General features: G+C 39.0%; 12 non-coding genes across 12 annotated transcripts; all 12 read left to right on the top strand.

The window, feature by feature from the left end:
• Positions 1 to 7,639: 7,639 nt before the first annotated feature.
• TRNAS-UGA lies at positions 7,640 to 7,721 on the top strand. Its single transcript has one exon. It is a non-coding gene; the product is annotated as a tRNA-Ser (tRNA).
• A 1,128-nt stretch (positions 7,722 to 8,849) lies between these two features.
• On the top strand, positions 8,850 to 8,931 carry TRNAS-AGA. The gene has a single exon. It is a non-coding gene; the product is annotated as a tRNA-Ser (tRNA).
• Positions 8,932 to 10,025: 1,094 nt separating this feature from the next.
• On the top strand, positions 10,026 to 10,107 carry TRNAS-UGA. The gene has a single exon. It is a non-coding gene; the product is annotated as a tRNA-Ser (tRNA).
• Positions 10,108 to 11,230: 1,123 nt separating this feature from the next.
• On the top strand, positions 11,231 to 11,312 carry TRNAS-AGA. The gene has a single exon. It is a non-coding gene; the product is annotated as a tRNA-Ser (tRNA).
• A 3,267-nt stretch (positions 11,313 to 14,579) lies between these two features.
• On the top strand, positions 14,580 to 14,661 carry TRNAS-UGA. The gene has a single exon. It is a non-coding gene; the product is annotated as a tRNA-Ser (tRNA).
• A 1,123-nt stretch (positions 14,662 to 15,784) lies between these two features.
• TRNAS-AGA lies at positions 15,785 to 15,866 on the top strand. The gene has a single exon. It is a non-coding gene; the product is annotated as a tRNA-Ser (tRNA).
• Positions 15,867 to 16,960: 1,094 nt separating this feature from the next.
• On the top strand, positions 16,961 to 17,042 carry TRNAS-UGA. Its single transcript has one exon. It is a non-coding gene; the product is annotated as a tRNA-Ser (tRNA).
• A 2,206-nt stretch (positions 17,043 to 19,248) lies between these two features.
• Positions 19,249 to 19,330, top strand: TRNAS-AGA. The gene has a single exon. It is a non-coding gene; the product is annotated as a tRNA-Ser (tRNA).
• Positions 19,331 to 20,421: 1,091 nt separating this feature from the next.
• Positions 20,422 to 20,503, top strand: TRNAS-UGA. The gene has a single exon. It is a non-coding gene; the product is annotated as a tRNA-Ser (tRNA).
• A 1,123-nt stretch (positions 20,504 to 21,626) lies between these two features.
• On the top strand, positions 21,627 to 21,708 carry TRNAS-AGA. The gene has a single exon. It is a non-coding gene; the product is annotated as a tRNA-Ser (tRNA).
• Positions 21,709 to 22,805: 1,097 nt separating this feature from the next.
• TRNAS-UGA lies at positions 22,806 to 22,887 on the top strand. Its single transcript has one exon. It is a non-coding gene; the product is annotated as a tRNA-Ser (tRNA).
• Positions 22,888 to 25,093: 2,206 nt separating this feature from the next.
• Positions 25,094 to 25,175, top strand: TRNAS-AGA. Its single transcript has one exon. It is a non-coding gene; the product is annotated as a tRNA-Ser (tRNA).
• The last annotated feature ends 1,015 nt before the right edge of the window (positions 25,176 to 26,190 follow it).

Genomic DNA, 26,190 nt, shown 5'->3' with positions numbered 1-26,190 from the left:
CCAATAAGAGAACAAGAATGTTCCAATAAGAGAACAAGATTTATAACCTCTTTTACAAAACTGTAGCGTGTTTTTTTAGCGCTGATCACATCAGCAACAGTTCCAGTGCTCATTTCAGTTTCTTTGAGCATCGGAGCTGTTACCACCGCGGCCAGCACTAAAAATGCTACTGTTTTGTAAAAGGGGGAGTTAATTATCTAATAAAAGGCATAATTTATTTAAAAAGTACTGGTATTTTTATTTTAGTATAAAGTACGCACGTTGTGATTAAGTGTGGAATACAGTATCTGACAGATGTCCCCCATGACTCTGCTGACACATTCTTGCTCTTTTGACAAAATTTTCACATAATTGTAGCTTAATTCCTTCAGTGATGCATCAAATCTCCTTCAGCTGAGGAATGGATAGTTTGTTGGTGTAGATGTGAGACTTCTTAAAACCCCAAAGAAAGCACAGATTGCATAATCTCTGGGCACTGAATTGGTGCATTTTGTTGACTGAAAATTACATGCAATTTGTGAACTTTCAGCAAAGCCTACCCCACATTTGTAATATGTTTTCTCAACAATAATGCATTGTTCATTCATGTAGCGATCCAAGACTACTAATTGCAATGACAACTGTGAAATTTTCAGCCCTGCCTAAACAACAGAACAGAAATGGCGCCTAATTCAAATCTTGCGCTCTTATTGTTTTGCCCCATAGTGCAACCTCACCCTGAGTACTGTGTTCAGTTCTGCTCACCTTAACTAAAAAAAATGATATAGCAGAACTAGAAAAGGTTTAAAGAGTGACTAAGATAAGATGATAAAAGGAATGGAACTCCTCTCATATGAAGAAAGACTAAAGATGTTTGGGCTCTTCATCTTGGAAAAGAGATGACTGAGAGGAGATATGATTGAAGTCTACAAAATCCAGAGTGGTGTAGAACAAGTACAAGTGGATCGATTTTTTTTTTTTACTCCATCAAAATTTACAAAGACTAGGGGACACTCGAAGTTACAGGGAGAAACATTTAAAACCAATAGGTGGAAATATTTGTTCACTCGTAGAATAGTTAAGCTCTGGAACGTGTTGCCAGAGGATGTGGTAAGAGTGATTAATGTAGGTGTTTTTAAAAAAGGTTTGGACAAGTTCCTGGAGGAAAAGTCCATAGTCTGCTATTGAGACAGACACTACTTGCCCTGGATCAATAGCATGAAATGTTGCTACTATCTGGGTTTTTGCTATGTATTTGTGACCTGGATTGGCCACTGTGAAGAAGGGATAGTGGGCTAGATTACCATTGGTCTGACCCAGAAAGGCTATTTTTATTAGACACCCCTATATGTTACTCCTTGTTGAATTCTGCGCAACTGCAATTCAGAACTAGCACAGAATTCCCCAGGCATGCAGAATACCTATATTCTGTGGCCTAGAATCATATCGGTAGTCCCTCTTTCCTGTCCAGAATTGCATCGGACCTGCCTCTCTCTGGCCAAAATCACTGCTCAGGCTCTGCAGGCTTCCCTCTACCGAGTTCCTACTCTCAAAGATGTCACATCCTTTTTTTTCAGATGGGACTGTGGTAGAGGGAAGCCTGCAGAACCTGTGGCAGGTTGCCGATTGGAATCGTCACTGAGGTACTCCAAATGCTGAATGGGGAACTGGGGAGAGAGTAATGGCTGGGGAGGATAGGTGTGAGAGAGTGAGAGATGTTAGCTGGTAAGGGGGAGAAGGTGGGGGTGATCGGAGGCACGGAAGGGATGTTGCATGGTGGCAGGAGAGCATGGGCATCTCCCACTGCCGAGGGGAGTTGGGGGTGTTAGCAGGAGAGATTGGGCATCTCTCCTGCTGTGTGTGTGTGTGGGGGGGGGGGGGGTGTGTGGAATCAGCGGCGGATTGGGCATCTCTTCCGCTGCAGGGGTGTGTGTTGGTTGGCGATGGGGTATGTCGGCAGCAGGAGAGATTGGGCATCTCTCCTTCTGCTGGGGGATGTGTTGGATGGGCAGGAGAGATTGGGCATCTTTCCCGCTGCCGAGGGGGGTTGGAGAGTGTTGGTTGTCAGAACTTCAATTTGGGAATTTTTTTTTTTTTTTGTAAATCTTTATTGATTTCCAAACTTCAATAATGTGATACAATTAATATATCATAAAAACTGCACAAAAATCACATTATTAACTATATAGTTTTGGTTAATAGAAGTCGCTCGAAGGAAGGAAAGGTGAGTAGTGGAGTCCCTCAGGGTTCGGTGCTGGGGCCAATCCTGTTCAATATGTTTGTGATGACATTGCTGAAGGGTTAGAAGGAAAAGTGTGCCTTTTTGCAGATGATACCAAGATTTGTAACAGAGTAGACACCGAAGAGGGAGTGGAAAATATGAAAAAGGATCTGCAAAAGTTAGAGGAATGGTCTAATGCCTGGCAACTAAAATTCAATGCAAACAAATGCAGAGTAATGCATTTGGGGATTAATAATAGGAAGGAACCATATATGCTGGGAGGAGAGAAGCTGATATGCACGGACGGGGAGATGGACCTTGGGGCGATAGTATCCGAAGATCTAAAGGCGAAAAAACAGTGTGACAAGGCAGTGGCTGCTGCCAGAAGGATGCTGGGCAGTATAAAGAGAGGCGTAGTCAGTAGAAGAAGGTGTTGATGCCCCTGTACAGGTCATTGGTAAGGCCCCACTTGGAGTATTGTGTTCAGTTTTGGAGACCGTATCTGGCGAAGGACATAAGAAGACTTGAGGCGGTCCAGAGGAGAGCGACGAAAATGATAGGAGGCTTGCGCCAGAAGACGTATGAGGAGAGATTGGAAGCCCTGAATATGTATACCCAAGAGGAAAGGAGAGATAGGGGAGATATAATTCAGACGTTCAAATACTTGAAGGGTATTAACGTAGAACAAAATCTTTTCCAGAGAAAGGAAAATGGTAAAACCAGAGGACATAATTTGAGGTTGAGGGGTGGTAGATTCAGGGGCAATGTTAGGAAATTCTACTTTACGGAGAGGGTAGTGGATGCCTGGAATGCGCTCCCAAGAGAGAGGTGATGGAGAGTAAAACTGTGACTGAGTTCAAAGAAGCGTGGGATGAACACACAGGATTTAGAATCAGAAAATAATATTAAATATTGAACTAAGGCCAGTACTGGGCAGACTTGCACGGTCTGTGTCTGTATATGGCTGTTTGGTGGAGGATGGGCTGGGGAGGGCTTCAATGGCTGGGAGGGTGTAGATGGGCTGGAGTAAATCTTAACAGAGATTTCGGCAGTTGGAACCCAAGCGATTTTTAAATTTGTCTAAACTAGGTTTAACATGAAGAAGAGTACCACATATTATCGCCTCATGTGATATGGGGATAGATGATTCAAGAATAAGATTTATTTGTCCCCAAATTGACTTCCAGAAACTAAGTATCAATGGACAAAAATATAACAGATGATCCAAAGTCCCTATGACAATTCCAGCATGTATTAGACTTAGAATTGTCTAGTTTTTGTAAGCGAACTGGGGTCCAAAAAATCCTATACAATAAAGATAACCATGATTGTCTCATAGATGCTGACGCTGTACATTACAACCTCCAAGTCCAGATTCGTGGCCAACGAGACAAAGAAATACAGTGGTACCTCGGTTTACGAGTGCACCGGTTTGCAAGTGTTTTGCAAGACAAGCAAAACATTCGTAAAATTGGCGCCTCATTGGTGCCGGTGCGCAAAGATCGGCCTCTTCTGTGCTGGGCCTTGAGCATCCCGCATGCTCAAGGCCTGCGAGTTCAAGTTCTCTCCGAGAATCTCGGAGAGAGTGTGAACTTGCAGGCCTTGAGCATGTGCAGATGCTCGAGGCCGATCTTCGGGCACCGGCACCAATGCACAGGACATGCCGGTGCCGAGGCCAGATGAAAGTAAGAAGTGGGTTCGGGTGGGTCTGGGAGACTTCAGGTCACAGCGGGGGGAGTGCCGGATCACGGGGGGGTGGGGGGGCCTTTGGGGGGGAGCAATGCCGGTTCTCGGGGGGGGGGATAGAGCAGCGCTGCTGGCCTCGGGGGGTGGGAACGTATCAAAGCGAGTTTCCATTATTTCTTATGGGGAAACTCGCTTTGATATACGAGTATTTTGGTTTATGAGCATGCTTCTGGAACAAATTATGCTCGTAAACCAAGGTACCACTGTATACTGTTTTATTTTGATGCTCGAGATATCCCTAGGAATATTTTTTTGGTTTCTTGTTTAAAAATCCAGAAATCAATTTGTACCACTGGGCGGCCTGATGTCCTACTAGATCTGTCTGGTAGCAAAGGATCTGCAGGCTATAATAACTTTTTAAACTTTTCCATTCAGGGAACCCACTCTAAATAGCCTGCTTCAACTGCAACCACCTATATTGTTGAGACTTTAAAAATTCCAAATAATTGTTGCAGCCGTGAAAACTCAAGCAGTTTTCCATTAGACATAACATCGTCCAATGTCCGAATACTTGCCTGCATCCGGTTCTTCCAGGCAATCCCAGCACCGCCTATTTGAATCTTGGAGTTTAACCATAAGGACTGCAAAGTAGATTTCATTATAGTAACATCTGTAAGTTTGTCAGTAAATTTAATTGTTTTCCATGTGTCCCCCAAGCAGGTTCACTATGGGTCTGCATCTTAATCTTGCTAGTATAGTTTTTTTGGTGGAAGACTTACCGACTTACCATTCCCATGACAAACTACCTTTACAAATCTGCCAGTGATGAAGTTGAAATTACCAACAGCAGACTAGGTCATTTGTTTGAATGACTTTGCAAAACAGAAAAGACTTTCAATCTAATGGTCTGCTTTTACAATGATACCACTCCAAACGAATTAGAAAATCTGCAAAGGTCCAATCATATCTCAGGTTACTACCAACCAACAAGATCTAGCCCAACCTCTCCTAGATTTGTTTCAGTATCTAACTCCAGACAATATGAAACAAAGTCGTTTCACAGAAGCAATAATCACAGTAATTCCAAAACCTAATAGGAACTCACTAAACATACAAAACTACAGGCCTATTTCACTTTTAAATGTTGACTATAAATTATATGCTAAGGTTTTGGCAAACAGAATTAAACAAATCATTCACAAAGTTATCCATCCTAATCAAATTGGTTTCATGCCAGGCTGCCTTAAATCTAACAATTCCAGATTATTTTTTCACTTATCTCATATTGCTGAGTCTTCCCAGCATCCTATCATAGCCTTATCCCTTGACGCCGAGAAGGCATTTGATAGAATTGAATGGAACTATCTTTTTCACATATTAGGCTGGTTTGGAGCCCAATCTCCTTTTATTCAAATGATTAAGGTGCTATATACGAATCCCTCGGCTAAAATAATAGCAAATAATTCGCTTTCCTCCTATTTCCATCTCCATAGGGGCACCAGACAGGGATGTCCTCTTTTACTTTACTTATTTAACTTAGCTCTGGAACCCTTACTTATTCACATTAGACAAAACCCAAATATCTCAGGAATTGTATGTAAATCTCTTGAAATAAAGTTTTCTGCTTACGCAGATGATGTTTTCCTTTACATCTCTAAACCAGAGTCTTCGATTAAAGCGCTTCTCCAAACTATTGATGCCTACTCCTCTTTTTCTGGCTATAAACTAAATCAGGATAAAACGGAAGCCCTTCCTCTTAACCATTATGCCAACTCAGATATGATCAAACCTTATAACTTACTATGAGCTCTGAAAAAACTAAAGTATCTTGGTATTGATCTTACTAAATCCCTTCCAGAATCTATTGACATTAATATACAAAAAATCCTTCAAACTGTTAAAAATTTAATTCAATCATGGCATCCCCTATATCTATCCTGGTGGGGGCGCCATGGAAACAATTAAAATGAAGTTCATGCCCCAAATAAATTATATTTTACTTATGATACCCTGCCTTTTCCCTTCCACATTCTACAAAAAAATTGACTCTCTTTTATCTTCCTTCCTATGGAAAAATAAACAACCACGAATAGCTCTTAAAAAGCTCAAATTAAAAAAAGAGGAAGGTGGAGTTCTTTTCCCCGACTTCTATACATATCACAAAGCCTATATTATCCATCAAGGTTTATATTGGTTTGCAGATCATGATAGTTATTCGCCAATTTGGCTTGAACTTGAAAAACAATTAATCCTACCACTTCAACCCTCTGCTTACTTGACTACACCACACACTTTCACTGATAATTCTGTAATACAAATGACAGCCAAATGTCTATTAGAATTTGACTCAAATTTAGAATTTCCATATATAAAATCATTGTCTACCTCTTTATGGTTTAACTCTAATATACTCATAAATAAGAAACCATTTCTCTGGAAGGAGTGGATAGACAAAGGTATTTTCTTATTCCAAGATATTCTAGATATTCTGGATAGGAAGTTGCTTCCATTTGAAATTTTTCAAAAAAAAAATTTTTTTTTCCCCGTTTTCCTCCTATTTTAAATGGATGCAACTCCATCACTGTATTTCTACTTCATCCATTCTTCAAGATACTAATTCTCACCCACCAACTCTTCCTAACATAGCTACATCATTATTGACAACAGGACATGTCACTTCCCGATTATATAGAATCGCCATCACATGGAACACTTCATCTATTACAACTCTTAAAGATATATGGGAAAGAGATTGTGATTATCAACAGGATGACAAAGCATGGGCTCTTCTTTGGTCCAAATCGCTACGTGCTGTATCATCCGCCAGTACACTTCAATCTATGTATTTCCTGTACCATAAAGCAATTTTGACCCCTCACAAACTTAATACTGCTGGCCTTCTCCCTACTAACATCTGTTGGAATTGTGCGGCATCTCGAGGTCCATAAGTCATATGCTGTTTGAATGTTCATTTGTACACTCATTCTGGTTAGATATATGGACTATAATGAAAAAAATATTTCATATAGATTGCGATTTAACATTCTCTATAATAATGTTTAAATTCCAATCTCCGCATATCAGTTTACCAGATTCTCATAAGAAACTTTTTGATATATTATTGATCCTTGCACAAAAACTAATCCTCTCCAACTGGAAAACCTCGAGCTCTCTCCATATTCACATTGGTGGAACTCAGTTTTACAACATCATAAATTTGAATTAGCATTATCCAAACAAAGAGGTCAGTTTAGATGTGTGACTACATGTTGGTCCCCTTTGTCTACATATTTACAGATCTTTACTATATGAATATGCCCAAACTTATTTCATGTCTTATTCTGAAATCTTATCTTCATGACTTGTTAAATTTTACTATCAGTGTACTTTGCCTCTGTATGCTCTAATGTTCTAATTTTTCTGTTATTGTTCATTTCTGAAAAATTAATAAACTTTCATGGAAAAAAAAAAAGAATAAGTCTGACAGATGTTTGATTTTATTGCTTCTGATTTATGTTTAGCCTCGCACATCAAACAGACAATCCTGTAGGATATCACAAATAGAATACATCTAAGCTTGCTTCATTTAGACTGGGTGAAATCAAAAATCAAAAAATGATAATGTCCAAGAATGCTGTTAATTGGAAAGAACAAGATGAGCAAAAGTGTTTTTCCCCTCATTCAGGGTATGTAGAAGAAGACTTTAGCTTGTCATTACCACGAGTGCTGCAGAGATTAAGCTTTGCTCCAGTTGTAGTCATGGATGAGTGGTTAAGGCTATGGATTTGAAACCCATTGGGGTCTCCCCGCACAGGTTCAAATCCTGCTGACTACGGGTCTGCACACTCCTCTTACAAGTAGATTATTTTTTGGGAACACTCAACAATCCCTTGACTAACTAGCTTTTCAAATCTTCCATTGATGAATTTAAGTTACCAACAGTAGACTAGCTCATTTGTTTGAATGACATTGTAAAGCAGGAAAGACTTTTAACCCATGGTCTGCTATTACAATGACACCACTCCAAGCGAATTAGAAAATCTGAAAAGGTCCAATCATATCTCAGGTTACTACCAACCAAAAGTGAAGCAAATTCCTCTCTAATATAGCTTTTCTGATAGCATTGCTAGTATCTTTTAACCTCCAAAAACCTTTTCGGATGCCATTGGGAACTACTGGGGCACACCACACGGCGTAAGAATGTACATATATATGTGTACTCAAACATCTGTGAGTTGAGGGGACATCGGCAATCTAGCATAATTAGCGGGAATGAGGACCACAAACATCTTGATAAACTGAATGAGTGAACACTAAATCTCTAAACTGCCTACAAGATGTATCTTTGCTAGAAAAGAAACCATTGGAAAAATACAGTTAAATGCAGAATACATAAGAAAAACCTGGAAAGAGTCCATGTGACCTGTAGATATCAGAAATGAATGTCGGCGGGATACAGATTCTGAAAGGTAAGCTTCCTTTCTAAACAGTCTATTTGAATGAGTGAATGCTTACAGAAGAGAACAGAAGAGGCGCCATCCAATGTTGGTTCCCTTTCGTTTTACCAACTGACATGTCCTCTTTGTCTAAACTTTTTGTTAACTGCCAGTTCTCTACTTTCTAAACCATTATGCATAGAATAAATCTGAGAGGTGTTTGATTTTATTGCTTCTTTTTTACGTTTTGCCTTGCACATGAAACAGGCAATCCTGCTGGATATCACAGGGCTTTCCCAAGGGATTAAATCTATGTGTTTTTTCTTTGAAAAAGAGAATGCATTTAAACATTGCATGTTTTAGATAGGGTGAAATCACGAATCAGAAGATAATAATGTCCAAGAATGCTGTTTATAGGAAAGAGAATGCAGAACAAATGTGTTACTCCCATGTTTCAGGATGTAGAGCAGAATCCTTCAGTTAGTCATAACCACGAATGCCTGCAGATAGCATTAAGTTGCCAAGTTGTAGTCATGGCCGAGTGTTTAAGGCGATGGACTAGAAATCCATTGGGGTCTCCCTGCGCAGGTTCAAATCCTGCTGACTACGGGTCTGCATCTTAATCTTGCTAGTATAGTTTTTTGGGGGGAAGAATTACCATTCCCATGACAAACTACCTTTACAAATCTGCCAGTGATGAAGTTGAAGTTACCAACAGTAGACTAGGTCATTTGTTTGAATGACTTTGCACAACAGAAAAGACTTTCAATCTAATGGTCTGCTTTTACAATGACACCACTCCAAGCAAATTAGAAAATCTGCAAAGGTCCAATCATATCTCATGTTACTACCAACCAAAAATGAAGCAAGTTCTTCTGTGATAAAGCTTTTCTGATAGCATTGCTAGTATCTTATAACATGCAAAAACCTTTTCGGATGACATTGGGAACTACTGGGTCATACCACACGGCACAAGATTGTAAATATATATGTGTACTCAAACATCTGGGCGCAGAGGGGATATTGGCAATCTAGCATAGTTTGCGTGAATAAGGACCACAAACGTCTTGAAAAACTGAATGAGTGAACACTAAATCTCTAAACTGCCTATAAGATGTATCTTTGCTTGAAGAGGAACCATTGGAAAAATACCGTTAAATGCAGAATAATTAAGAAAAACCAGGAATGATTTTACTTTACTGGAAGGAGTCCATGAGATCTGTAGATATCAGAAATGTATATATGCGGGATAGAGATTCTGAAAGGTAAGCTTCCCTTCTATACAGTCTGTTTGAATGAGTGAGTGCTTACAGGAGGCGCCATCCATTGTTGGTTCCCTTTCTTTTTACCAACTGGCATGTCCTCTTTTTCCAAACTTTTCAGTAACTGCCATTTCTCTACTTTCCAATCCATTAACCATAGAATAAGTCTGACAGGTGTTTGATTTTATTGCTTCTGGTTTACGTTTAGCTTTGCACATCAAACAGGCAGTCCTGCTGGATATCACAAATAGAACAAATCTAAGCTTGCTTGTTTTAGACTGGGTGAAATCAAGAATCAAAAAATGAGAATGTCCAAGAAAGCTGTTAATTGGAAAGAACAAGATGAGCAAAAGTGTTCCTCCCTTCATTTAGGGTACGTAGAAGAAGACTTTAGCTTGTCATTACCACGAGTGCCTGCAGAGATTAACCTTTTCTCCAGTTGTAGTCATGGCCGAGTGGTTAAGGCGATGGATTTGAAATCCATTGGGGTCTCCCCGCGCAGGTTCAAATCCTGCTGACTACGGGTATGCACACTTCTCTTACAAGTAGATTATTTTTTGGGAACACTCAACAATCGCTTGACTAATTAGCTTTTCAAATCTTCCATTGATGTATTTAAGTTACCAACAGTAGACTAGCTCATTTGTTTGAATGACATTGTAAAGCAGGAAAGACTTTTAACGTTTGCTTTTACAATGACACCACTCCAAGCGAATTAGAAAATCTGAAAAGGTCCAATCATATCTCAGGTTACTACCAACCAAAAGTGAAGCAAATTCCTCTCTAATATAGCTTTTCTGATAGCATTGCTAGTATCTTTTAACCTCCAAAAACCTTTTCGGATGCCATTGGGAACTACTGGGGCACACCACACGGCGTAAGAATGTACATATATATGTGTACTCAAACATCTGTGAGTTGAGGGGACATCGGCAATCTAGCATAATTAGCGGGAATGAGGACCACAAACATCTTGATAAACTGAATGAGTGAACACTAAATCTCTAAACTGCCTACAAGATGTATCTTTGCTAGAAAAGAAACCATTGGAAAAATACAGTTAAATGCAGAATACATAAGAAAAACATGGAAGGAGTCCATGTGACCTGTAGATATCAGAAATGAATGTCGGCGGGATAGAGATTCTGAAAGGTAAGCTTCCCTTCTAAACAGTCTGTTTGAATGAGTGAATGCTTACAGAAGAGAACAGAAGAGGCGCCATCCAATGTTGGTTCCCTTTCGTTTTACCAACTGATATGTCCTCTTTGTCCAAACTTTTCTTTAACTGCCAGTTCTCTACTTTCTAAACCATTATGCATAGAATAAATCTGAGAGGTGTTTGATTTTATTGCTTCTTTTTTACGTTTTGCCTTGCACATGAAACAGGCAATCCTGCTGGATATCACAGGGCTTTCCCAAGGGATTAAATCTATTTGTTTTTTCTTTGAAAAAGAGAATGCATTTAAACATTGCATGTTTTAGATAGGGTGAAATCACGAATCAGAAGATAATAATGTCCAAGAATGCTGTTTATAGGAAAGAGAATGCAGAACAAATGTGTTACTCCCATGTTTCAGGATGTAGAACAGAATCCTTCAGTTAGTCATAACCACGAATGCCTGCAGATAGCATTAAGTTGCTAAGTTGTAGTCATGGCTGAGTGGTTAAGGTGATGGACTAGAAATCCATTGGGGTCTCCCCGCGCAGGTTCAAATCCTGCTGACTACGGGTCTGAACATAAGAACTGCCATCTCTGGATCAGACCCATGGTCCATCGAGTCCGGCGATCCGCACACGCGGAGGCCCAGTCAGGTATACACCTGATGTAGTTTTACCACCCATATCCCTCTATGCCTCTCATAAGGAGATGTGCATCTAATTTGCCTTTGAATCCTAGCACAGTGGATTCCTTAATAACCTCCTGTGGAAGAGCATTCCAGGCGTTCACCACTCGCTGCGTAAAGCAGAACCTCCTGACATTTGTCCTGGACTTGTCCCCCCTTAGCTTTAAACCATGTCCTCTTGTCCGTGTCACGTTGGACAGTGTAAATAATTTGTTTTTCTGCTCTATTTTATCGATGTCTTTCAGTATTTTGAACGTCTCTATCATGTCCCCTCGCAGCCTCCTCTTCTCAAGGGAGAACAGTCCTAGTTTCTTGAGTCGTTCCTCATATTCCAAGTTCTCCATACCTCTTATTAGCTTCGTTGCTCGGCTCTGCACCCTCTCCAGCAGTTTTATATCCCTCTTTAGTTTGGGAGACCAATGTTGGACACAGTATTCCAAGTGTGGTCTGACCATTGCTCTATAAAGCGGCATTATGACTTTCTTCGATCTGCTCATGATTCCTTTCTTTATCATTCCTAACATTCTGTTCGCTTTCTTTGCCGCTGCCGCGCATTGTGCCGATGGCTTCAGGGTCCTATCTATCAGTACACCCAGGTCCCTTTCTTGTTCGCTCTTACCAAGAGTTGCTCCTGACATTCTATACTCGTGTTCCTTATTCTTACTGCCTAAATGCATTACTTTGCATTTCTCCACGTTGAACTTCATCTGCCATTGCTCTGCCCATTTCTCTAACTGATACAAGTCGCTCTGGAGTTCTTCGCTATCTTTCTGCGTTCTGATTGTCCGGCATAGCTTTGTGTCGTCTGCAAACTTAATGATCTCACTGGATATTCCGTCTTCAAGGTCATTGATATAAATGTTAAATAGGATCGGCCCAAGTATCGAGCCCTGGGGCACACCACTAGTCACTTTCTCCCAGTCTGAGAACTTCCCATTTATGCCCACTCTCTGCTTCCTGTTTTCCAGCCATTTGCCTATCCACCTGTGTATATCTCCCTCTATTCCATGGCATTGTAGTTTCCTGAGAAGTCTTTCATGCGGAACTTTGTCGAATGCCTTCTGGAAGTCCAAATATATTATGTCCACCGGCATTACACTATCAATTTGCTTGTTCACGGTCTCAAAAAATTGAAGCAAATTCGTTAAACATGATTTCCCTTTCCTGAACCCATGTTGACTGGGTTTCAGCAATTCGTGTATATCTAAGTGCCGGACTATGCTATCCTTGATCAGTGCTTCAACCATCTTTCCAGGGACAGACGTAAGGCTCACAGGTCTGTAGTTGCCCGGTTCTCCTCTTGATCCCTTTTTGAAAATTGGCGTGACGTTCGCTATCTTCCAGTCATCTGGTATCTGTCCAGTTCTGATTGTCAGATTGGCAAGTTTTTGCAATAGCTCTCCGATTTCAACCTTCAATTCCTTTAGAACTCTCGGGTGAATTCCATCCGGTCCAGGGGATTTGTCACTTTTAAGTTTGTCGATCTGGTAGTATATCTGGTCCAAATCTACTTCAACTGTGGTGAGGCTGTCTTCTATTACTCCACTAAACACTTTCACAGTTTCTGGTATTTTTGCGGTATCCTCCTCCGTAAAGACGGACGCAAAGAAGGAATTTAGTTTGTCCGCAATTTGTTTATCTTCCTTAATGTACCCTTTTCTTCCCTGATCGTCCAGGGGTCCCACCGCCTCTTTTGCGGGTTTTTTCCCTTTCACGTATCTAAAGAAGGGCTTGAAGTTTTTGGCCTCTTGCGCTATTTTTTCTTCATAGTCCTTTTTGGCATCCCTCACCGCCCTGTGACATTTCTTCTGATCGTCTTTATGTTTGTTCCATGCTTCGGTTGTTTTCATGTGTTTCCATTTTTTGAAAGAGTCCTTCTTTTCTTGTATGGTTTCCCTCACCTGTCTGGTAAGCCATGCTGGTTCTCCCTTACCCTTTGTTCTCCTTTCTTTGGAGATCCTCGGAATGTATAGGTTTTGTGCTTCTGTGATAGTAGTTTTCAGTAGGGACCATGCCTGCTCTACTGTTTCAAGTTTATCCACCTTTTTTTTGAGTCGTTGTTTCACCATGGCTCTCATGCAATAGTTTTTTGGGGGGAAGAATTACCATTCCCATGACAAACTACCTTTACAAATCTGCCAGTGATGAAGTTGAAGTTACCAACAGTAGACTAGGTCATTTGTTTGAATGACTTTGCTCAACAGAAAAGACTTTCAATCTAATGGTCTGCTTTTACAATGACACCACTCCAAGCAAATTAGAAAATCTGCAAAGGTCCAATCATATCTCATGTTACTACCAACCAAAAATGAAGCAAGTTCTTCTGTGATAAAGCTTTTCTGATAGCATTGCTAGTATCTTATAACATGCAAAAACCTTTTTGGATGACATTGGGAACTACTGGGTCATACCACACGGCACAAGATTGTAAATATATATGTGTACTCAAACATCTGGGCGCAGAGGGGACATTGGCAATCTAGCATAGTTTGCGTGAATAAGGACCACAAACGTCTTGAAAAACTGAATGAGTGAACACTAAATCTCTAAACTGCATATAAGATGTATCTTTGCTTGAAGAGGAACCATTGGAAAAATACCGTTAAATGCAAAATAATTAAGAAAATCCAGGAATGATTTTACTTTACTGGAAGGAGTCCATGTGATCTGTAGATATCAGAAATGTATATATGCGGGATAGAGATTCTGAAAGGTAAGCTTCCCTTCTATACAGTCTGTTTGAATGAGTGAGTGCTTATAGGAGGCGCCATCCATTGTTGGTTCTCTTTCTTTTTACCAACTGGCATGTCCTCTTTTTCCAAACTTTTCAGTAACTGCCATTTCTCTACTTTCCAATCCATTAACCATAGAATAAGTCTGACAGGTGTTTGATTTTATTGCTTCTGGTTTACGTTTAGCTTTGCACATCAAACAGGCAGTCCTGCTGGATATCACAAATAGAACAAATCTAAGCTTGCTTGTTTTAGACTGGGTGAAATCAAGAATCAAAAAATGAGAATGTCCAAGAAAGCTGTTAATTGGAAAGAACAAGATGAGCAAAAGTGTTCCTCCCTTCATTTAGGGTACGTAGAAGAAGACTTTAGCTTGTCATTACCACGAGTGCCTGCAGAGATTAACCTTTCCTCCAGTTGTAGTCATGGCCGAGTGGTTAAGGCGATGGATTTGAAATCCATTGGGGTCTCCCCGCGCAGGTTCAAATCCTGCTGACTACGGGTATGCACACTCCTCTTACAAGTAGATTATTTTTTGGGAACACTCAACAATCGCTTGACTAATTAGCTTTTCAAATCTTCTATTGATGAATTTAAGTTACCAACAGTAGACTAGCTCATTTGTTTGAATGACATTGTAAAGCAGGAAAGACTTTTAACGTTTGCTTTTACAATGACACCACTCCAAGCGAATTAGAAAATCTGAAAAGGTCCAATCATATCTCAGGTTACTACCAACCAAAAGTGAAGCAAATTCCTCTCTAATATAGCTTTTCTGATAGCATTGCTAGTATCTTTTAACCTCCAAAAACCTTTTCGGATGCCATTGGGAACTACTGGGGCACACCACACGGCGTAAGAATGTACATATATATGTGTACTCAAACATCTGTGAGTTGAGGGGACATCGGCAATCTAGCATAATTAGCGGGAATGAGGACCACAAACATCTTGATAAACTGAATGAGTGAACACTAAATCTCTAAACTGCCTACAAGATGTATCTTTGCTAGAAAAGAAACCATTGGAAAAATACAGTTAAATGCAGAATACATAAGAAAAACCTGGAAGGAGTCCATGTGACCTGTAGATATCAGAAATGAATGTCGGCGGGATAGAGATTCTGAAAGGTAAGCTTCCCTTCTAAACAGTCTGTTTGAATGAGTGAATGCTTACAGAAGAGAACAGAAGAGGCGCCATCCAATGTTGGTTCCCTTTCGTTTTACCAACTGATATGTCCTCTTTGTCCAAACTTTTCTTTAACTGCCAGTTCTCTACTTTCTAAACCATTATGCATAGAATAAATCTGAGAGGTGTTTGATTTTATTGCTTCTTTTTTACGTTTTGCCTTGCACATGAAACAGGCAATCCTGCTGGATATCACAGGGCTTTCCCAAGGGATTAAATCTATGTGTTTTTTCTTTGAAAAAGAGAATGCATTTAAACATTGCATGTTTTAGATAGGGTGAAATCACGAATCAGAAGATGATAATGTCCAAGAATGCTGTTTATAGGAAAGAGAATGCAGAACAAATGTGTTACTCCCATGTTTCAGGATGTAGAGCAGAATCCTTCAGTTAGTCATAACCACGAATGCCTGCAGATAGCGTTACGTTGCCAAGTTGTAGTCATGGCCGAGTGGTTAAGGCGATGGACTAGAAATCCATTGGGGTCTCCCTGCGCAGGTTCAAATCCTGCTGACTACGGGTCTGCATCTTAATCTTGCTAGTATAGTTTTTTGGGGGGAAGAATTACCATTCCCATGACAAACTACCTTTACAAATCTGCCAGTGATGAAGTTGAAGTTACCAACAGTAGACTAGGTCATTTGTTTGAATGACTTTGCACAACAGAAAATACTTTCAATCTAATGGTCTGCTTTTACAATGACACCACTCCAAGCAAATTAGAAAATCTGCAAAGGTCCAATCATATCTCATGTTACTACCAACCAAAAATGAAGCAAGTTCTTCTGTGATAAAGCTTTTCTGATAGCATTGCTAGTATCTTATAACCTGCAAAAACCTTTTCGGATGACATTGGGAACTACTGGGTTATACCACACGGCACAAGATTGTAAATATATATGTGTACTCAAACATCTGGGCGCAGAGGGGACATTGGCAATCTAGCATAGTTTGCGGGAATAAGGACCACAAACGTCTTGAAAAACTGAATGAGTGAACACTAAATCTCTAAACTGCATATAAGATGTATCTTTGCTTGAAGAGGAACCATTGGAAAAATACCATTAAATGCAAAATAATTAAGAAAATCCAAGAATGATTTTACTTTACTGGAAGGAGTCCATGTGATCTGTAAATATCAGAAATGTATATATGCGGGATAGAGATTCTGAAAGGTAAGCTTCCCTTCTATACAGTCTGTTTGAATGAGTGAGTGCTTATAGGAGGCGCCATCCATTGTTGGTTCTCTTTCTTTTTACCAACTGGCATGTCCTCTTTTTCCAAACTTTTCAGTAACTGCCATTTCTCTACTTTCCAATCCATTAACCATAGAATAAGTCTGACAGGTGTTTGATTTTATTGCTTCTGGTTTACGTTTAGCTTTGCACATCAAACAGGCAGTCCTGCTGGATATCACAAATAGAACAAATCTAAGCTTGCTTGTTTTAGACTGGGTGAAATCAAGAATCAAAAAATGAGAATGTCCAAGAAAACTGTTAATTGGAAAGAACAAGATGAGCAAAAGTGTTCCTCCCTTCATTTAGGGTACGTAGAAGAAGACTTTAGCTTGTCATTACCAAGAGTGCCTGCAGAGATTAACCTTTGCTCCAGTTGTAGTCATGGCCGAGTGGTTAAGGCGATGGATTTGAAATCCATTAGGGTCTCCCTGCGCAGGTTCAAATCCTGCTGACTACGGGTATGCACACTCCTCTTACAAGTAGATTATTTTTTGGGAACACTCAACAATTGCTTGACTAATTAGCTTTTCAAATCTTCTATTGATGAATTTAAGTTACCAACAGTAGACTAGCTCATTTGTTTGAATGACATTGTAAAGCAGGAAAGACTTTTAACGTTTGCTTTTACAATGACACCACTCCAAGCGAATTAGAAAATCTGAAAAGGTCCAATCATATCTCAGGTTACTACCAACCAAAAGTGAAGCAAATTCCTCTCTAATATAGCTTTTCTGATAGCATTGCTAGTATCTTTTAACCTCCAAAAACCTTTTCGGATGCCATTGGGAACTACTGGGGCACACCACACGGCGTAAGAATGTACATATATATGTGTACTCAAACATCTGTGAGTTGAGGGGACATCGGCAATCTAGCATAATTAGCGGGAATGAGGACCACAAACATCTTGATAAACTGAATGAGTGAACACTAAATCTCTAAACTGCCTACAAGTTTCAAGTTTCAAGTTTCAAGTTTGACCTTTATTTGATGAATCGCTTATAATAAAATCTAAGCGATGTACAGTGTTAAAAACCATCAGAATGAGGTAATACATTTAATTTACAAAAGTCACTCAAAAGACAAACAGAGTTGAACGAACAGGAGGGGGTGGGAGGGAGGGGGAAAAGTTACAATGTTATTCTTTGTTAGAAATTGACATCAAAGGGAAAGCACATTGGGTAATAATGGGAAGAGTATGAGAACCTAAAAAATGATGTTTCATATGTCAAACGCGTCTTGAAATAAGTATGTTTTTAGAATTTTCTTAAACGCAACGAGGTCTGATTCATTTTTAATGAAATTTGGAAGGGAGTTCCATAGTGTGGGGGCTTTTACAGAAAATATGTTGTTTCGTCTTGTACCTATGACTCTTAGTGAAGGGACTGAGAGCAATTGTGATGAAGAAGATCTTAAGGAGCGAGAAGCTTTGTGTGGGACAATCATTTTTGTAATATATTGAGGTTCATTGAAGGTCAATGTTTTGTAAACCAGAAATAAAATTTTAAAGGTAATTCGATGGGTTATAGGAAGCCAGTGTGATTTGATTAGTAAGGGGGTAACATGGTCAAATTTCTTTGCATTATGAATTAATTTGATTGCTGTATTTTGGATGATCTGGAGACGTCTATTTTCTTTTTGGGTTATATTGATAAGGAGAGAATTACAGTAGTCTAGCTTGGAAATAATAAGAGAGTGAACTAAAATATTGAGCGATTTAGAATTCAAAAAAGTAGAGATTGAACGTAAGAGCCGTAGTCTATAGAAGCAAGATTTGACTATTTCACTGATATGATCATGAAAAGATAGATCTGCGTCGATTATTACACCTAGGATTTTTAGCTTAGATACCGATTCTAAAGGAGTATTGTCAAGTTTGAATGGTATTTTTTGTGATATGTCGCCTTTCCAAGTGAAGAGCATAGTTTTTGTTTTTTGAGTGTTTAGAGCCAGTTTGTTATTTTTTAGCCAGTTTTTAATTTTTTCTAATTTATCATTGATTATTTTTATTTCTTCTATGTTTTCTTGGTTGAAAGGATGCATCTTTGCTAGAAAAGAAACCATTGGAAAAATACAGTTAAATGCAGAATACATAAGAAAAACCTGGAAGGAGTCCATGTGACCTGTAGATATCAGAAATGAATGTCGGCGGGATAGAGATTCTGAAAGGTAAGCTTCCCTTCTAAACAGTCTGTTTGAATGAGTGAATGCTTACAGAAGAGAACAGAAGAGGCGCCATCCAATGTTGGTTCCCTTTCGTTTTACCAACTGATATGTCCTCTTTGTCCAAACTTTTCTTTAACTGCCAGTTCTCTACTTTCTAAACCATTATGCATAGAATAAATCTGAGAGGTGTTTGATTTTATTGCTTCTTTTTTACGTTTTGCCTTGCACATGAAACAGGCAATCCTGCTGGATATCACAGGGCTTTCCCAAGGGATTAAATCTATGTGTTTTTTCTTTGAAAAAGAGAATGCATTTAAACATTGCATGTTTTAGATAGGGTGAAATCACGAATCAGAAGATAATAATGTCCAAGAATGCTGTTTATAGGAAAGAGAATGCAGAACAAATGTGTTACTCCCATGTTTCAGGATGTAGAGCAGAATCCTTCAGTTAGTCATAACCACGAATGCCTGCAGATAGCATTAAGTTGCCAAGTTGTAGTCATGGCCGAGTGGTTAAGGCGATGGACTAGAAATCCATTGGGGTCTCCCCGCGCAGGTTCAAATCCTGCTGACTATGGGTCTGCATCTTAATCTTGCTAGTATAGTTTTTTGGGGGGAAGAATTACCATTCCCATGACAAACTACCTTTACAAATCTGCCAGTGATGAAGTTGAAGTTACCAACAGTAGACTAGGTCATTTGTTTGAATGACTTTGCACAACAGAAAATACTTTCAATCTAATGGTCTGCTTTTACAATGACACCACTCCAAGCAAATTAGAAAATCTGCAAAGGTCCAATCATATCTCATGTTACTACCAACCAAAAATGAAGCAAGTTCTTCTGTGATAAAGCTTTTCTGATAGCATTGCTAGTATCTTATAACCTGCAAAAACCTTTTCGGATGACATTGGGAACTACTGGGTTATACCACACGGCACAAGATTGTAAATATATATGTGTACTCAAACATCTGGGCGCAGAGGGGACATTGGCAATCTAGCATAGTTTGCGGGAATAAGGACCACAAACGTCTTGAAAAACTGAATGAGTGAACACTAAATCTCTAAACTGCATATAAGATGTATCTTTGCTTGAAGAGGAACCATTGGAAAAATACCGTTAAATGCAAAATAATTAAGAAAATCCAGGAATGATTTTACTTTACTGGAAGGAGTCCATGTGATCTGTAGATATCAGAAATGTATATATGCGGGATAGAGATTCTGAAAGGTAAGCTTCCCTTCTATACAGTCTGTTTGAATGAGTGAGTGCTTATAGGAGGCGCCATCCATTGTTGGTTCCCTTTCTTTTTACCAACTGGCATGTCCTCTTTTTCCAAACTTTTCAGTAACTGCCATTTCTCTACTTTCCAATCCATTAACCATAGAATAAGTCTGACAGGTATTTGATTTTATTGCTTCTGGTTTACGTTTAGCTTTGCACATCAAACAGGCAGTCCTGCTGGATATCACAAATAGAACAAATCTAAGCTTGCTTGTTTTAGACTGGGTGAAATCAAGAATCAAAAAATGAGAATGTCCAAGAAAGCTGTTAATTGGAAAGAACAAGATGAGCAAAAGTGTTCCTCCCTTCATTTAGGGTACGTAGAAGACTTTAGCTTGTCATTACCATGAGTGCCTGCAGAGATTAACCTTTGCTCCAGTTGTAGTCATGGCCGAGTGGTTAAGGCGATGGATTTGAAATCCATTGGGGTCTCCCCGTGCAGGTTCAAATCCTGTTGACTACGGGTATGTACACTCCTCTTACAAGTAGATTATTTTTTGGGAACACTCAACAATCGCTTGACTAATTAGCTTTTCAAATCTTCCATTGATGAATTTAAGTTACCAACAGTAGACTAGCTCATTTATTTGAATGACATTGTAAAGCAGGAAAGACTTTTAACGTTTGCTTTTACAATGACACCACTCCAAGCGAATTAGAAAATCTGAAAAGGTCCAATCATATCTCAGGTTACTACCAACCAAAAGTGAAGCAAATTCCTCTCTAATATAGCTTTTCTGATAGCATTGCTAGTATCTTTTAACCTCCAAAAACCTTTTCGGATGCCATTGGGAACTACTGGGGCACACCACACGGCGTAAGAATGTACATATATATGTGTACTCAAACATCTGTGAGTTGAGGGGACATCGGCAATCTAGCATAATTAGCGGGAATGAGGACCACAAACATCTTGATAAACTGAATGAGTGAACACTAAATCTCTAAACTGCATACAAGATGTATCTTTGCTAGAAAAGAAACCATTGGAAAAATACAGTTAAATGCAGAATACATAAGAAAAACCTGGAAGGAGTCCATGTGACCTGTAGATATCAGAAATGAATGTCGGCGGGATAGAGATTCTGAAAGGTAAGCTTCCCTTCTAAACAGTCTGTTTGAATGAGTGAATGCTTACAGAAGAGAACAGAAGAGGCGCCATCCAATGTTGGTTCCCTTTCGTTTTACCAACTGATATGTCCTCTTTGTCCAAACTTTTCTTTAACTGCCAGTTCTCTACTTTCTAAACCATTATGCATAGAATAAATCTGAGAGGTGTTTGATTTTATTGCTTCTTTTTTACGTTTTGCCTTGCACATGAAACAGGCAATCCTGCTGGATATCACAGGGCTTTCCCAAGGGATTAAATCTATGTGTTTTTTCTTTGAAAAAGAGAATGCATTTAAACATTGCATGTTTTAGATAGGGTGAAATCACGAATCAGAAGATGATAATGTCCAAGAATGCTGTTTATAGGAAAGAGAATGCAGAACAAATGTGTTACTCCCATGTTTCAGGATGTAGAGCAGAATCCTTCAGTTAGTCATAACCACGAATGCCTGCAGATAGCATTAAGTTGCCAAGTTGTAGTCATGGCCGAGTGGTTAAGGTGATGGACTAGAAATCCATTGGGGTCTCCCCGCGCAGGTTCAAATCCTGCTGACTACGGGTCTGCATCTTAATCTTGCTAGTATAGTTTTTTGGGGGGAAGAATTACCATTCCCATGACAAACTACCTTTACAAATCTGCCAGTGATGAAGTTGAAGTTGAAGTTACCAACAGTAGACTAGGTCATTTGTTTGAATGACTTTGCACAACAGAAAAGACTTTCAATCTAATGGTCTGCTTTTACAATGACACCACTCCAAGCAAATTAGAAAATCTGCAAAGGTCCAATCATATCTCATGTTACTACCAACCAAAAATGAAGCAAGTTCTTCTGTGATAAAGCTTTTCTGATAGCATTGCTAGTATCTTATAACATGCAAAAACCTTTTCGGATGACATTGGGAACTACTGGGTCATACCACACGGCACAAGATTGTAAATATATATGTGTACTCAAACATCTGGGCGCAGAGGGGACATTGGCAATCTAGCATAGTTTGCGTGAATAAGGACCACAAACGTCTTGAAAAACTGAATGAGTGAACACTAAATCTCTAAACTGCATATAAGATGTATCTTTGCTTGAAGAGGAACCATTGGAAAAATACCGTTAAATGCAAAATAATTAAGAAAATCCAGGAATGATTTTACTTTACTGGAAGGAGTCCATGTGATCTGTAGATATCAGAAATGTATATATGCGGGATAGAGATTCTGAAAGGTAAGCTTCCCTTCTATACAGTCTGTTTGAATGAGTGAGTGCTTATAGGAGGCGCCATCCATTGTTGGTTCTCTTTCTTTTTACCAACTGGCATGTCCTCTTTTTCCAAACTTTTCAGTAACTGCCATTTCTCTACTTTCCAATCCATTAACCATAGAATAAGTCTGACAGGTGTTTGATTTTATTGCTTCTGGTTTACGTTTAGCTTTGCACATCAAACAGGCAGTCCTGCTGGATATCACAAATAGAACAAATCTAAGCTTGCTTGTTTTAGACTGGGTGAAATCAAGAATCAAAAAATGAGAATGTCCAAGAAAGCTGTTAATTGGAAAGAACAAGATGAGCAAAAGTGTTCCTCCCTTCATTTAGGGTACGTAGAAGACTTTAGCTTGTCATTACCATGAGTGCCTGCAGAGATTAACCTTTGCTCCAGTTGTAGTCATGGCCGAGTGGTTAAGGCGATGGATTTGAAATCCATTGGGGTCTCCCCGCGCAGGTTCAAATCCTGTTGACTACGGGTATGTACACTCCTCTTACAAGTAGATTATTTTTTGGGAACACTCAACAATCGCTTGACTAATTAGCTTTTCAAATCTTCCATTGATGAATTTAAGTTACCAACAGTAGACTAGCTCATTTGTTTGAATGACATTGTAAAGCAGGAAAGACTTTTAACGTTTGCTTTTACAATGACACCACTCCAAGCGAATTAGAAAATCTGAAAAGGTCCAATCATATCTCAGGTTACTACCAACCAAAAGTGAAGCAAATTCCTCTCTAATATAGCTTTTCTGATAGCATTGCTAGTATCTTTTAACCTCCAAAAACCTTTTCGGATGCCATTGGGAACTACTGGGGCACACCACACGGCGTAAGAATGTACATATATATGTGTACTCAAACATCTGTGAGTTGAGGGGACATCGGCAATCTAGCATAATTAGCGGGAATGAGGACCACAAACATCTTGATAAACTGAATGAGTGAACACTAAATCTCTAAACTGCCTACAAGTTTCAAGTTTCAAGTTTCAAGTTTGACCTTTATTTGATGAATCGCTTATAATAAAATCTAAGCGATGTACAGTGTTAAAAACCATCAGAATGAGGTAATACATTTAATTTACAAAAGTCACTCAAAAGACAAACAGAGTTGAACGAACAGGAGGGGGTGGGAGGGAGGGGGAAAAGTTACAATGTTATTCTTTGTTAGAAATTGACATCAAAGGGAAAGCACATTGGGTAATAATGGGAAGAGTATGAGAACCTAAAAAATGATGTTTCATATGTCAAACGCGTCTTGAAATAAGTATGTTTTTAGAATTTTCTTAAACGCAACGAGGTCTGATTCATTTTTAATGAAATTTGGAAGGGAGTTCCATAGTGTGGGGGCTTTTACAGAAAATATGTTGTTTCGTCTTGTACCTATGACTCTTAGTGAAGGGACTGAGAGCAATTGTGATGAAGAAGATCTTAAGGAGCGAGAAGCTTTGTGTGGGACAATCATTTTTGTAATATATTGAGGTTCATTGAAGGTCAATGTTTTGTAAACCAGAAATAAAATTTTAAAGGTAATTCGATGGGTTATAGGAAGCCAGTGTGATTTGATTAGTAAGGGGGTAACATGGTCAAATTTCTTTGCATTATGAATTAATTTGATTGCTGTATTTTGGATGATCTGGAGACGTCTATTTTCTTTTTGGGTTATATTGATAAGGAGAGAATTACAGTAGTCTAGCTTGGAAATAATAAGAGAGTGAACTAAAATATTGAGCGATTTAGAATTCAAAAAAGTAGAGATTGAACGTAAGAGCCGTAGTCTATAGAAGCAAGATTTGACTATTTCACTGATATGATCATGAAAAGATAGATCTGCGTCGATTATTACACCTAGGATTTTTAGCTTAGATACCGATTCTAAAGGAGTATTGTCAAGTTTGAATGGTATTTTTTGTGATATGTCGCCTTTCCAAGTGAAGAGCATAGTTTTTGTTTTTTGAGTGTTTAGAGCCAGTTTGTTATTTTTTAGCCAGTTTTTAATTTTTTCTAATTTATCATTGATTATTTTTATTTCTTCTATGTTTTCTTGGTTGAAAGGATGCATCTTTGCTAGAAAAGAAACCATTGGAAAAATACAGTTAAATGCAGAATACATAAGAAAAACCTGGAAGGAGTCCATGTGACCTGTAGATATCAGAAATGAATGTCGGCGGGATAGAGATTCTGAAAGGTAAGCTTCCCTTCTAAACAGTCTGTTTGAATGAGTGAATGCTTACAGAAGAGAACAGAAGAGGCGCCATCCAATGTTGGTTCCCTTTCGTTTTACCAACTGATATGTCCTCTTTGTCCAAACTTTTCTTTAACTGCCAGTTCTCTACTTTCTAAACCATTATGCATAGAATAAATCTGAGAGGTGTTTGATTTTATTGCTTCTTTTTTACGTTTTGCCTTGCACATGAAACAGGCAATCCTGCTGGATATCACAGGGCTTTCCCAAGGGATTAAATCTATGTGTTTTTTCTTTGAAAAAGAGAATGCATTTAAACATTGCATGTTTTAGATAGGGTGAAATCACGAATCAGAAGATAATAATGTCCAAGAATGCTGTTTATAGGAAAGAGAATGCAGAACAAATGTGTTACTCCCATGTTTCAGGATGTAGAGCAGAATCCTTCAGTTAGTCATAACCACGAATGCCTGCAGATAGCATTAAGTTGCCAAGTTGTAGTCATGGCCGAGTGGTTAAGGCGATGGACTAGAAATCCATTGGGGTCTCCCCGCGCAGGTTCAAATCCTGCTGACTACGGGTCTGCATCTTAATCTTGCTAGTATAGTTTTTTGGGGGGAAGAATTACCATTCCCATGACAAACTACCTTTACAAATCTGCCAGTGATGAAGTTGAAGTTACCAACAGTAGACTAGGTCATTTGTTTGAATGACTTTGCACAACAGAAAATACTTTCAATCTAATGGTCTGCTTTTACAATGACACCACTCCAAGCAAATTAGAAAATCTGCAAAGGTCCAATCATATCTCATGTTACTACCAACCAAAAATGAAGCAAGTTCTTCTGTGATAAAGCTTTTCTGATAGCATTGCTAGTATCTTATAACCTGCAAAAACCTTTTCGGATGACATTGGGAACTACTGGGTTATACCACACGGCACAAGATTGTAAATATATATGTGTATTCAAACATCTGGGCGCAGAGGGGACATTGGCAATCTAGCATAGTTTGCGGGAATAAGGACCACAAACGTCTTGAAAAACTGAATGAGTGAACACTAAATCTCTAAACTGCATATAAGATGTATCTTTGCTTGAAGAGGAACCATTGGAAAAATACCGTTAAATGCAAAATAATTAAGAAAATCCAGGAATGATTTTACTTTACTGGAAGGAGTCCATGTGATCTGTAGATATCAGAAATGTATATATGCGGGATAGAGATTCTGAAAGGTAAGCTTCCCTTCTATACAGTCTGTTTGAATGAGTGAGTGCTTACAGGAGGCGCCATCCATTGTTGGTTCCCTTTCTTTTTACCAACTGGCATGTCCTCTTTTTCCAAACTTTTCAGTAACTGCCATTTCTCTACTTTCCAATCCATTAACCATAGAATAAGTCTGACAGGTGTTTGATTTTATTGCTTCTGGTTTACGTTTAGCTTTGCACATCAAACAGGCAGTCCTGCTGGATATCACAAATAGAACAAATCTAAGCTTGCTTGTTTTAGACTGGGTGAAATCAAGAATCAAAAAATGAGAATGTCCAAGAAAGCTGTTAATTGGAAAGAACAAGATGAGCAAAAGTGTTCCTCC

This window comes from Geotrypetes seraphini, chromosome 1, assembly GCF_902459505.1.
Source record: "Geotrypetes seraphini chromosome 1, aGeoSer1.1, whole genome shotgun sequence".
In the NCBI taxonomy this organism is placed as follows: Eukaryota; Metazoa; Chordata; class Amphibia; order Gymnophiona; family Dermophiidae; genus Geotrypetes; species Geotrypetes seraphini.
Note: the sequence above shows the minus strand (reverse complement) of the source record. Positions and strands in the feature narration are given on the sequence as shown.